The sequence below is a fragment of the Littorina saxatilis genome, linkage group LG8 (genome assembly GCF_037325665.1).
Source record: "Littorina saxatilis isolate snail1 linkage group LG8, US_GU_Lsax_2.0, whole genome shotgun sequence".
Classification (NCBI taxonomy): domain Eukaryota; kingdom Metazoa; phylum Mollusca; class Gastropoda; order Littorinimorpha; family Littorinidae; genus Littorina; species Littorina saxatilis.
In genome coordinates, this window is record NC_090252.1 from 73,203,896 (window position 1) to 73,218,202 (window position 14,307).

The following is a 14,307-nucleotide window of genomic DNA, read 5'->3' on the forward strand; positions in this document are numbered from 1 at the left end:
AAAAAATATCGTGATCTTATCCGAGGGACACGTTAACCGATCCTCGGATAAGATCAATTTCAGTAGAACAAAATTGATCTTATCCGAGGAGATCAGAGTTTAGTTTGAGGCCCCATAAGAGACTTCCCGCCAATTGAAAGTCAATGACGTGATAATGGGCAGATCCGGACTTTATTGTCCATTTCCATAAAACACAAGAAAGGACTTTTTTCTGTCCGCGTAACGCATAGCTCATAAAATAATACTAAAACACAATTCATTATCAAAATTATACATAGATCTATACATCAATCAAAATACATCAATCACAATGCTCTATGACATTTAAATACAAAATTATGAATAAATATTTATTTATTTATTAGTGAGTATTTCTACGCACATACCCTCTCCTATTTGGGGAGGCTCATGGCGTTTACAATATGCCGTGTGAGATGGAAGTTTTTACACATTATATCACGCATTCACATCGGCCAGTAAATCTCAAGCGTGTTAGGCGAGTATATACTTTTCACGGTCTATTATTCCAAGTCACACGGGTATTTGGTGGACATCTATATATATATATATACGACTAGTGTCTGTCTGTCTGTGTGTGTGTGGTTGTGCGCGATGCACGGCCAAAGTTCTCGATGGATCTGCTTCAAATTTGGTGGGCATATTCAGGTACACCCGGGACAGGACACAACCTGGTCGATATTTCAACACGTGCTCTCAGCGCGCAGCGCTGAACCGATTTTGGTTCCACCTCAGCTACCCGGGCCCCCATACAGACACACCAAAGGCAAAGTTCTCGGTGGATCTTTTTCAAATTTGGACACCGTATTCAGCTACACCCCGGACACAATATCATCGATGAGATATTTCAACACGTGCTCTCAGCGCGCAGCGCTGAACCGATTTTGGTTTTTCTGTTCTTTTCACCATTCCCAGTAACTCTTCCTTATCTTCTCCATGTTTTCAGCGTTTACCTCCCTTCCTTCGTATGGTGCACTATAGTATGAGGGGGCATCTTCGGATATTCCCGGCGTTCTGTTACTATTTTTAGAAGGTCACCGCAGTGTCCAGAACGTAAATTGGACCCGTAAATTATCCTCACTGTAAAAGTGCAAAGGTCGAATCAATTTATAGTCACGCGAAAAATACACTGTCATCTATCTCTCTATATATACGGCTTCTCTGTGTTTGTGTGTGTGTGTGTGTGTGTCTCTCTCTCTATGTGGGCAACACCTGTGGATTGTTCAGTTCTGTTTGTGATGTGGTCTGGCGACTTTTATGTATTTGTATGTACTGGCCTTCCTTTGAGAAGCCATAACAGTTCAAAAGGGCTTAGAGATAAGCTCTAAATTGCTCAATCCTGTTTGAGTGGAGTTCGCCTCCAAAGGTGATTAACACGGTTACATTCGTCGACAAGGATGGGACTCGATATGGTAAGGAATGGCATTATGGCCACTGAATCATTTTCGTACTGTTCCCATTCCACGAATCTGGGAGGGACCTAAGCTTGGCGGGTCCATTGTTCGGACCCGGCGAAGCCGGCGTTCGGCTCTAAGTACTTCTTCCCGGCGAAGCCGGCTACCCGGCGAAGCGGGTATTCATCTAGTTTTTATATATGTCTATACAATTTTGCCAGGAAAGACCCTTTTGTCAATCGTGGGATCTTTAACGTGCAGACCCCAATGTAGTGTACACGGGACCTCGGTTTTTCGTCTCATCCGAAAGACTAGCACTTGAACCCACCACCTAGGTTAGGAAAGGGGGGAGAAAATAGCGGCCCGACCCAGGGTCGAACACGCAACCTCTCGATTCCGAGCGCAAGTGCGTTACCACTCGGCCACCCACTCACAGGCGCTCTTATACATAGAGCACCCACTAGACAATTGCATTTTGCACACACACACACCAAAGACCCCTATAATTATTTACCCATGCCTCATTTTTGGACACCCCCCCCCCCCCTCTATTATACTTGATCCAGGCCTGAGTGTGTGTGTGTGTGTGTGTGTGTGTTGTGTATGTGTGTGTTGTGTATGTGTGTGTGTTGTGTGTGTGTGTGTGTGTGTGTGTGTGTGTGTGTGAATGTGTGTTTGGGTGTGCTAAAGAACCGTATCATCTCCCCACCCTCTTTCTTTCGCTCTTATTCTCTCTCTCTCTCTCTCTCTCTCTCTCTCTCTCTCTCTCTCTCTCTCTCTCTCTCTCTCTCTCTCTCTCTCTCTCTCTCTCTCTCTCCACCTGTGACATAATAATAACAATAACAGCACTTTATTGTCAATTAAAATATTACATAAAAATGGAAACTTTTCCTGATGCCGTGATGGACGCCACGCTGTTTGTCGAATGACAAAGCTGACAGCTCGTAGCTGACAACAATGTGCACGCAGCGAGAGACAAAACCATCTAAGTGTTTTGCTTGCTGTTGCACTTTGCTTGCTGATGTATCTGGGGACAATGGTAAACGAGAGAAGAATGGAGGCTGTTGGGTTGATAATTAGCTTTTGGGAAACAGCAGGCTATATAATCACAGACCCATTAACAACAACTCAAAATGTAGTGGTGTGTGACTGAACAAACGTTTCATATTTGTTTCCATTTGCACGGATCGATGTATTTACACATGTTGTCAACAAATTGACATATTAAGCATCCTTTAAAAAGAAAGAAAGTGTACTGTGGGAAAGTAAATTGGTGGACGAATTCTATGGAGCAGCAGAACCAGAACTTCAACTCTCAACACCCAATAAGAAAGATAATGTATGCTCTCATAAGAAGAGTCACCTCCTTTACATGGATACAAAGCAAGAGTTACCTCCCTTGGGTTCTGGAACATTCCGGTAGTTTCGCCGGAGTGCAGTTGTTTTCGTTCATTCATTCTTCTGATAAGGGAAATTAAGAAACTATAATGTCATATATACAATATATAAATACAATATATAAATACATATGCACACACGGCAGGGCGAAGTGTCTGCAGTTTAGTAGTACTGCTATTGTCACGTAGCGCTATCGACACGTAGCGCCGTATTGACACGTAGCGCTACAGTACGTTGGTTTTTCCCAAAATAGTGATATCGACACGTAGTGCTATTGAGACGTAGAGATAATGGCACGTGTGAATTGTGTCAATAGCACTACGTGACGATAGCACCACTGTTTTCGGCAATTTGTGTCGATAGCACTACAGAAAATAGCGCACACTATCGATACGTAGCACACATGACACGTAGCGCTAGCGGGACTCACCGGCTAATGACGTCATTTTAAGTGGAACAAACATGTACATAAATGCCTTCCCTTTCGAATGATTTACAGTTTTAGAATTTGTGTCAAGCCGTTTAATTTTTATGTCCGTTTTATGAACCCAACCCTCTAAACGAGAATAGTAACGCCAATGAAGGAAAACATACACACAAACCAACGTTTTTCTCACCGACGGTGGTTTGGAACTGTATAGCTCCACAACTTTAGATTTAGTGTTGTGGTGTTAAAATCTATCAGAAAAATGTGTTTGCTAACGTGACGCCAAAAAGTAATCAAAACGGTCCTTAGCCGACTGACTATATATTATACGTCCGGGGGTGTAAGGTATCAGTGTGAGGATCACCTTAGACACAGGCTTATAACTCAAAAAGTGTTCGCTCTTTTCTAAAACGGATTTCACAACTGGATAGAGTTTCAAAATCTCTTTTAGAAAATGTAAAAATATTAAAAATTATGCAAAGGTGACATGCGACTCATTCCGAGGTGGAGGGTCACATATACAATCATGTCGAAAAAAAACCTCTGTCAAGGCCACAGGAGCTTGTATCCAACCACCGGTCGATAATTATTTACTCCTTATTCCATTTATTTACTCCTTATTCCATACAATCTACTACTACTATTTACTACTTATTATTATTTATTTACTAATAAATAGTAGTAGTAAGGGTAAGCATGCATCACTGAGTAAATAATACGCATCCAGGAGTAAATAATTATCGACCGGTGGTTGGATACAAGCTCCTGTGGTCAAGGCCGCAAAATTGGGAGATTTTTTTCCGTTTCAGTTTCACTTGATCTTAAAGTGTAACTAAACAGACATTTTGAAGTGTCAGCTTTACTGAATTGCTTTATGTTTTGTCCAAGTATAGACCTGTAGAAGCGATACTGGACGATTTTTCCAACGTTTACTGTGTTTTCTGATTTACTACGATTTTCTAAAAGTGTTGAACCCATTTCAGATTTACCTGATTATCTGTTCTTGATTTGATACTTCCAAAGAACAAGTGGTACTTTGAGTTCCGGTTTTATGTTTTAACCAATCAGAATTTGGTTCCTAAATAAAATCGTCTGCTGCCTGTCCCAGCAGAGTCGGCAACAAGCACTGCTTGCCACATGTGTGATGTTACCAACAGAAATAGCCATAAATTGGGCAAGGTAGCAATGTAAATGAATTGGATCTAACTAATGTGCTTGTACTGCATCTCTGGCCTTTGAATTCACTCCAAATGTACTGGCTCAGCGTGAGAGGCAACATCCTGTCGAAGTCGTAAGCACGAGGCTGACTGGGAGATTATTATTCGAAGAGCATGCTGAAACGGATTGTAAGTACAATATTTTACATGTTCTCCACATTTCTGTTGATCTTTCCTTAACTTTAATTGTTTCCTTGATTTAAAAGCCTAGGGCTTGTATTTTCAATTGTGATACTAAGCACGTATCTTTACCACAGTATCCGATCACTTCACACTTGAATTTTGGAATGATGAAGTGGAATTATTTCTGGATCTAATTTATTCCTTGTTCCCCCCCTCTCGATTCCTTTTTTCGCCACATATGTATTGTCGTGTGAGGGGGTAGATGCGTGTACTGGCTGATTTTTTTAAAATTTTTTACTTCGGTCAGATACAGATGATTGGAAAAAAAACTTGTCAAGGATTTCAGAATTTAATAGATCTGTTCGAAGTTTTTACGGGATGGGTCCTCCCAAGTAAAAAAGTACTACACTATGTACTATAGTATACCATAGTACTTGTACTATAGTATACTATAGTTTACTATAGTACAAGTACTATGGTACATTGAATTGTACTATGGTATACTATAGTTTACTATAGTACAAGTACTATAGTACATTGAATTGTACTATGGTGTACCATAGTTTACTATAGTACTAGTACTATAGTAAACTATAGTACAAAAAGTACTATAGTACAACACATTAGTGTGTACTATAGTACATTGTGGTACATGTACTATAGTATACTATAGTAAACTATAGTACATTTAAATGTACTATAGTATTTTGAGCACTTTTTTGCCAAAATGTACTATAGTATACTATAGTAAACTATAGTAAACTATAGTTTACTAGAGTACATGTACTACAGTTTACTAGAGTAAAGTGTAGTACAGCGTGGTACTTTCGTAGAGTACATTTGTACTATAGTACTTTTACTATAGTTTACTATAGTACAGCATGGTATTTTTGGCATGGTACATTTGTACTATAGTACTTTTACTATAGTTTACTATAGTACAGTGTGGTACTTTTGTTGCTGTAGATTTTGTACTATAGTACTTTTACTACAGTTTACTATAGTATACTGCAGTACTTTCTTGAAAAAGTACCATAGCCTTAAAAATTACACTGGATGTAAATGTGGCCCCAATTTTTGCTGAATCAATTGTTTTGTGTGAATTGAATGTGTGTGTGCACGATCAGGCCACTCGCTGCAGTCAATCTGTCACATTTGGTAGGAAAGTAAAGGTTCATCACATGTTTTAAATTTTATTTTCATTTTTCGGCAGAGCATTAATAGTCAAACTTATGTAAGAACATTTTAAAATATCCACTAACATGTAAAAGACCCAATTAAATAATAATTTTAAATAAGGTGTCCATCTTGCACAGTGAGTAACCAAGCTGTTGATTTTTGGTAAATGTCCAAATGCAGAAACAGCTTTAATGCAATTTTTTTATAACCCTGTTAACCAGAACAAGTAATAATAAAATGCACGAAACAGATTTATTATAGCACTCTTCTTTGTGGGAATTCATCTTTAGCACAACACATATTTTCTCAAAATTATCTCCCCTACAGCCAAGTTAAATTTCTATGATTAGCTTTGAAAGTGACCATGCATACATCAGTACATGAAAACTCTGTGAACAATCAAAGGAGACAATGATTGTCCCTATTATTGACCGGAACTCTACCCCAATCTGAACTTGAATAATGCAAACTATCAAGCTGACTTGATGTCATCTAACCCTGTATGTGTGTGACCTTACACAGATAAAGTTATTGAGTTACTTTCTTTCTTTATTTGGTGTTTAACGTCGTTTTCAACCATTCAAGGTTATATAGCGATGGGGAAAGGGGGGAGATGGGATAGAGCCACTTGTCAATTGTTTCTTGTTCACAAAAGCACTAATCAAAAATTTGCTTCAGGGGCTTGCAACGTAGTACAATATATGACCTTACTGGGAGAATGCAAGTTTCCAGTACAAAGGACTTAACATGTCTTACATACTGCTTGACTAAAATCTTTACAAAAATTGACTATATTCTATACAAGAAACACTTAACAAGGGTAAAAGGAGAAACAGAATCCGTTAGTCGCCTCTTACGACATGCTGGGGAGCATCGGGTAGATTCTTCCCCCTAACCCGCGGGGGGTTATTGAGTTACAACGATCTTGCTTCAAACACATTCAAAATAATACCATTTCTCTGTTATTATTATTAATTTCTGTGAACTTAAAAGTTTATGAGGGTCAATTTTACATGGGTCACATCTACAGGTCATCCAACTTCAATAGCCTGTAAAGTATCAAAAATCTAGCTTTCAAAACATTTCAGAAAAATAAGAACACATGCTTTCGCAACACATCCTTGATATTTGTCAAAAATGTGGTTTTGAAAAAATGCCAAATGTGGTCATGTTTGAAATTGATCAAACCATAGCAGTATGTTAAAGGCACAGTAAGCCTCCCGTAAACCATCACAGAGCTCCCCGAGCGTCTAAATACAGTACAAGCATAATATTTTCCATTTGAACGCTCACCGAACGGGAACATCCTGGCTGCTTTCTGTCGAGCGTGAGACATTTTCAAAGAATTTATTTTCGTAGACTTGTTCCGTTAACAACAACGGCGCCTCGTTTTTGCGCTAGACCTAACTTTTAAAATCTAAATAATAAATTGACAGCTTGTTACACAAACATTCTTTAATCATAAAAGAATTCGTTTTTCATCAAGACAAGATCAGAACAATTCGAAGTTGTGAAAGTTTAAAAAAAGAAAAGCCCGGAAGCAGGGTCACGCAAGGGTCGTAGCAGACGACGGCCGGTTTATCAGTGCAAATCGCCGTTCCTCTCAACAGTCAAAAGCCATCGCTAGAGTTCTTGTGAACCACAGCCGTTGTTTCGTGCATAAAAAAACGTGCTATTGTAGATAAGCTCACGTCGAGTCGCATTCAAATGACTAACTATGACGACTGCATTGTGAAAAGGGAAAACTGGATCACACGGGTTCACGATGGCTCAGGGATAAGATAAACCACGCAAAAATAAATTCTTTGAAAATTGTTCGCTCTTTACGGAGGGCACCTAGGATGTTCTCAATTGGTGAGTGTTTAAATGAAATGGTGTTTGTACTGTGTGTAAAAGCCTGACCGTATCTGTGATGGTTTACGGGAGGCTTACTCTGCCTTTAACTTTGTAAAGTCTATCCCGAAAACCATCCAAGAAAACAACAATGTTCAATTCTGTCTACCCATTGTAAGTCAGCCTAATTATGCTCCCCATCAGTGACATTCTCCCTTTGCCAGTGATATCTGCTTTCCTGTTCTGTAACTTGTATTTATGTTCGCGGATGGCACCCGCTGAATAGTTTTGGTTGTTCTCCAATGGCATCTAGCTAGCTGCTTTGACGTCTGTAAGTGGTATCAAGGTCCTTCACCATGCAGTCATCTGCTGGAAGTGAACAGGAGGCTCTCTTGCTTATGACACCCACACCAGAGCATGGAATGAAACCTGCAATGACACAGCAGTATGACTATGAGAAAGCATGCAGACTGAAGCAAAGAGGGCCAAACTTTAAGAGAATGATAATGAAACCTAACTTAAAGTGCCGTGGCTTTTAGTGCATATATATATCTAACTTTTAAAAGTTGTGTCCGTCTGTGTGTGTATTATGATGACTAAAGGCTCCGAAACAGCTGCACCGACTGAGACGGTGGTGGTGGTGGGGGTTTGAAACGTGCTGGTGCGTGTATGTTTGTGCTTGCATGTGTGCAGGCATGAATATGAATGTCTTTGTCAGTATGTGTGTGTGTGTGTGTGTGTGTGAATTTATGAATACAATTGAAGGCACAGTAAGCATCCCGTAAACCATCACAGATACGGTCAGGCTTTTACACACAGACTACAGTACAAACACCCTTTCATTTAAACACTCACCGATTGAGAACATCCTAGGTGCCCTCCATAAAGAGCGAACAATTTTCAAATAATTTATTTTTGCGTGGTTTATCTTACCCCTGAGCCATTGTGAACCAGTGTGATCCAGTTTCCCTTTTTTCACAATGTAGTCGTCAGTTAGTCATTTGAATGCGACTCCATGTGAGCTTATCTACAATAGCACGTTTTTATGCACGAAACAAACGGCTGTGGTTCACAAAAACTCTAGCGATGGTTTTTGACTGTTGAGAGGAACGGTGATATATGCATAAACCGCCGTCTGCTACGACCCTTGCGTGACCCTGCTTCCGGGCTTTTCTTTTTTCAAACTTTCACAACTTCGAATTGTACTGATCTTGTCTTGATGAAAAAAGAATTCTTTTATGATTAAAGAATGTTTGTGTGACAAGCTGTCAATTTATTATTTAGATTTTAAAAGTTAGGTCTAGCGCAAAAACGCACCACGGTCCAAAAACATTCTGATAATCATTGATCCACGGCTATCGCCAGTTTACATCGATAGAATGAGACCCGAAGGGAAGTAACTCATTTTTGACCCGAGTTCAATCGGCAAAATTAATTCTTTAAAAATTGCTCGCTCTTTACGTAGGGCACCTAGGATATTCCCGTTTGGTGAGCGTTCAAATGGAAGGGTGTTTGTACTGTGTGTAAAAGCCTGACAGTATCTGTGATGGTTTACGGGAGGCTTACTGTCCGGGCGTGATTTCCGGTATTGAATATTCATAACAGCCGTCCAGCACCAAAACGAGGCGCCATTGTTGTAGAGGACCAAGTCCACGAAAATAAATTCTTTGAAAATTTTTCACGCTCGACAGAAAGCAGCCAGGATGTTCCCGTTCGGTGAGCGTTCAAATGGAAGTATGCTTGTACTGTATGTAGACGCTCGGGGAGCTCTGTGATGGTTTACGGGAGGCTTACTGTGCCTTTAATGTATACATCTATACACACCCAAGAAGATAAGGCGCTCAGCAGGTCTGCACTCATGTTGATCCATTATGTCGGAAACAGGCAGGAATTGGATCCTCCACCCGACAGTCACTGAGCTACAGTGCTGCTCTCAGCTATAAGCAAGAGAAAGCAGCTTGAGTGTTTCATCGCATATAATTCCAGTGTTTGCATACTCCATAGCGATTAGCTGAAACTATTTAGCTAAAACATTAAAATATTATCAGTGGAATACCAAAGGGGTGGCATATGTCATCCAAAATATAAGGCAATTTAAAGTGTGATTGACGGGACAGAAGCGTTTCAATGATACAAATAGAGAACACTACATAGCCTACTGTGTGTTACTGGGTTTACACAAGTAAAAGTGAATATTATTTCTTCTTCTGTTTCTTCGTTCATGGGCTTAAGACTCCCACGTTCACTCATGTGGATTTTTACGTGTATGGCCGCCATTCAGACAGCATACGCCAATTTCGGGGGAGGCATGCTGGCTATTTTCGTGTTTCTATAACCCACCGAACTCCCACATGGTTTACAGGATCTTTTCCGTGCGCACTTGGTCTTGTGCTTGCGTGTACAATGCGCCCGTCGTGAATATTTCAATATTTGAAAAGCAATAAGTGTAAATCTGGTGCCACACAGCAAGCCATGAAGTATTCTGTTTTCAATTCCTACGTACCGGAGAGATAACCCATGTAGTAACTAAACCATACACGCACATATGGGCATATCATTGAGGTCATGGCAAGCTGGTCTGGCAGGGACCTTATATATTCCACTGCTCATGATTACAAAGTCACAGATGCAAAGTCATTCTCGTAACACGTTTGGGCTTGCCATTTTCTCGCGAGTGTTTTGAGAATGAAGTTTGTCTCTGAGATTTTGCATAAGCAGTGGAAAATGACATCCCTGACAGACATGTTGTTTGAACCAACCTCATTTACATGATAGACACGCCTGTGAAGAGATGGTTCATTTATCACATCATGACACATGGGTGGTATCTCTCAGGTAGGCAAAACAATATATATCTAAATGCATCAATTTACCTCAATCACTCAGCAGGTCTGCACATATGTTGATCCATTAGGTCAAAAAACCACCAGAACTCGATATGTTGTCCTAAAGTCACAGATACAGTGGAACCCCCCAAGGATCCTGAAAAAATAATTAAAAATGAAGAGCCAACACTTGTACAAATTATCTGTCTTTGTACATGTTATACAAGCACATACACAAATAAATCTGCTTGCACTATGCTGGCTTTAGGCATGTGTAATAAAATTATTTTGGGGGAGCTTCTCGATTCAACCGGGAACTTTTGTTGTTGTCAAAAGCAATTTATGCCTCAAACATTCTCCCACTCTAAGACTGAACTATGCATTCAGTATGTGTTGATATCTGACTTAAACTCACAAAAATAACAAAGGCTAGTTTGTAAAAAGACACTGATTTGAAAAGAAAATTTAAATTCAATTACATATTATTATGTACTATATATATAATCTGTTCTGGGGCTTTTTTCCAGGTCTTTTAAAAAAGGATGTTCACAAACAATAACAAACACATTTTCAATCCAATGAATGTTTGCAGCACTGTCAGCCGGACAGAAATGACAGTATGTTGACAAAGCCGTGATAAAAACATAACCTGCAGTCCTACCTTAGCGCAAAGAAGTATGAATGGTCTCTGTGTACTCTACAATCTCTGACTGTGGCCCTATGTAAAGGTCGAAAAGAGCTGGCTGTGCTTGGCCATTAAGAAAAATTTCAGTTAATTCAGATTTGTACAAGGAGAGCATAAAAGCATACATTCACAGCATGTATGTCTTGTTATTGCTATAGGTCTACATATCTATGCCACAATGACACAGCAAATACGTACATTCATACAGACATATTCATTTACTCATATAATTTAAATTATATAGCACCACAGGAAAATGTTAATATCAAAATCTAATATGAAATTTCCTACACACACCCATGAAGTTCAAGCCCTAAGCAGTTCTGCACACATGTTGATCCAGGAGGTCCAAACACACCCTGCACTTGTTGTCCAACAGTCACTGCTCCAGTGAAACCCTCCATTTAGGACCCTGAAAGATATAACAAGTTCCATAAAGTGATACAAAACTCTTTGTTGTTGTCCTTATCTGCTGAAGGAGCACCTCCTGTCGCTTCACAGCATCTGTAACACAAGAGAGGACTGAGTATCCAGCCAGAAATTTCATGACTGTATTTTTAGAATGATGATCAACAAAACTTTTTAGGGGCTTTTAAAATGATATGACAAATATAAAGTCAGATGCACTTCACCCATTGTTATACTTAAACATAGAACTAAGGCTTGCTCATACAGTGGAACTCCCCTTGTTAGACCTCAAAATATCTGAGAAAAATAGGCCTTAAAAAGGACTCCTGGGTGTCTTAAAAAGGCCGTTGATTGATGATTCACAAAGGTTATTCACAGAAAATATGAAAAAAGCAAGGTCCTAAAGTGAGTGTGTCTTTAAGTGTGTGTGTCTGTCTGTGCATCACAATTAAGGGCTAAACAAAAACAAACACACACCCAAGAAAAGCAAAATTTGTTTGAAAATTTGATCAAACTCCAAGACAGTGAATCAAACAAGAAATGTCCATCACTGATTCAGACGCAGTTTATATTTGAATGTATGTGTGTGTGTTGCAAACATTACACAAAAGTGGATCATAAATACCAAATTCAGCTATGCTAGTACCGTATTGCAAATTACATTAAATTTGAAATGAAATTTTATAATTTGTTGTTAATAATTTACTTACTGGTTAAAGAGTACAACTTTTCACAATTTCAGCACAGAGAATGGAATCCTTGGTGTCTGCTTCCTTTTCTATCTGAATGACTCATTGGTACAGCCATCTGTCATCACCCTGCCGACTGTTTTTTTGACCTGGAGTCCAGAAGCTTCCCCACCAACTCAGGCAGTTTTGTTTTTCACTAAAAGTAAAAGAATAAAGGTCAAATAGATTTGCACAAAGGAATAAAAAGAGGTTTTCTAGTAATCCAAATAAAGCATGCAGAAATAAAAACACAAAAAGTAACATCAAACAGTTTTGCCTCTTGTGCCCCCAAGACACTGGAATAATTACAGGCCACCAGATAGGCCGTCCATCACTGAAAGTGAACAGAAAAACTTGATGTTTAAATATGTGTGTGTGTGTCAGTGTGTGTGTGTGTCAGTGTGTGTGTGTGTGTGTGTGTGTACGTGTAGTGTGTGTGTGTGTGTTATAGTTTTTATAGTTTGCCCATAATCGATGTCAAACGCACCATAAGACCATGTAATGACGATATGTCGCCATGCGCGGACCATATACATGCATTACAGATTGTTCTAGCCTCTGAAAAAGTGAGGATGTCAACAAAGACACGGAGTTATTTCCCTTGCGTCAACGTTCCCTCTGTTGGCAAATCTATAAATAGGACGATCTAGATCAAAATAAAAATTCAAATATCTCAACATTTAAGGGGTCCTAGACCACAATATCTTGCAGGGAACTTAATTTAGCATGTCTCCAGCTGTTGGTAAAGCAATTAGCGTGTATAGTAATTGAGTACATATGACTTTAAGACAAGAGTTTAAAATGTCACTTACTTGTCCCTGTCAGTGTAAACTTTCAGCACAAAGAAGAATGGAAACATTGGTGTTTTTGTCGGTTCCGTTCCAATTGAATGATTTGGTACAGCCATGCCATCAAGTTGATCAACCAGCTCACTGTTCCTGTTACCAGTTCAACCTCTTTTCCACATTGCCGACAGATTTTTAATCTGAAAAAGTCATGTATACATGTTTTCAAAATGGGAATTTACAAGTAAACAGTTAACGAAATAGTCCGCTTCTGTCACGTACTCCCCACGAACACCGCTATACGTGGGGCAGCCAGATCCAGATAGAATCAACAAACAAGTAAAACTCAAAGTAAAAACATCAAACTCAAACTCAAAGAGAAAAAAACCAACCAGACGGCCCAATGGTCACTGTAATTGTATCAGATTCAGATTCTCACAATGGTATAAACTTTGCAAATCTCAAAAATAGTCGGATACGGGTAGTGACAGTGATAGTGAAAAAGAGTTGTGGGAGCTGTAAAGAATAATTATACGTACTCCTCACTCGATAGACTTAGATTATGATAGTCGATGACTTGGCAGTTACAGAACTTGCAAATCACTCGATAACTCCTGAGCGAATCTGGATACGATTACGTGGAAAACTCTTGAAGGCTTACTTCTCAGTCCAGATCCATCTTCTGCTCTCTGAATTATGGTTACACTCTCTTGGTGGGTTCCTTTCGTGATGTTGTAGCCCGCTTTTTTCCAATCTCCCTGGTGCAAACTCTTTCTTGTGAGTTGAAGTTCGTTCGTTGAAAATCAGTTACTAGTGCTGTCCCTTGATTTACTTCGGAGTGGTCTCCTCTTCGATTTTAAAGGGACATAACTCTCGCATGCTAACCCTTTCTTCGTATCGAAAGTAGCCGGCTCAGTTTGTTTTTGTTATATTTAGTCAAGTTTTGACTAAATATTTTAACATCGAGGGGGAATCGAAACGAGGGTCGTGGTGTATGTGTGTCTGTCTGTCTGTGCGTGTGTGTGTGTGTGTGTGTGTGTGTGTGTGTGTGTAGAGCGATTCCGACTAAACTACTGGACCGATCGTTATGAAATTTGACATGAGAGTTCCTGGGTATGAAATCCCCGAACGTTTTTTTCTTTTTTTTGATAAATGTCTTTGATGACGTCATATCCGGCTTTTCGTGAAAGTTGAGGCGGCACTGTCACGCCCTCATTTTTCAACCAAATTGGTTGAAATTTTGGTCAAGTAATCTTCGACGAAGCCCGGACTTCGGTATTGCATTTC

General features: G+C 39.5%; 1 long non-coding RNA gene across 3 annotated transcripts; it reads right to left on the reverse strand.

The window, feature by feature from the left end:
- Positions 1-7,827: 7,827 nt before the first annotated feature.
- On the reverse strand, positions 7,828-13,940 carry LOC138974312 (uncharacterized). Of its 3 annotated transcripts, XR_011458395.1 has the most exons (6): positions 13,682-13,940; positions 13,048-13,220; positions 12,218-12,392; positions 11,397-11,511; positions 9,414-9,526; positions 7,828-8,018 (listed from the first exon to the last, which is right to left on the reverse strand). It is a non-coding gene; the product is annotated as an uncharacterized lncRNA (long non-coding RNA). The 3 variants fall into 3 exon arrangements; XR_011458393.1 differs by lacking the exons at positions 7,828-8,018; positions 9,414-9,526 and adding an exon at positions 10,463-10,571; XR_011458394.1 differs by lacking the exons at positions 7,828-8,018; positions 9,414-9,526 and adding an exon at positions 10,463-10,571 and having other exon boundaries at positions 12,218-12,569.
- Positions 13,941-14,307: the final 367 nt, after the last annotated feature.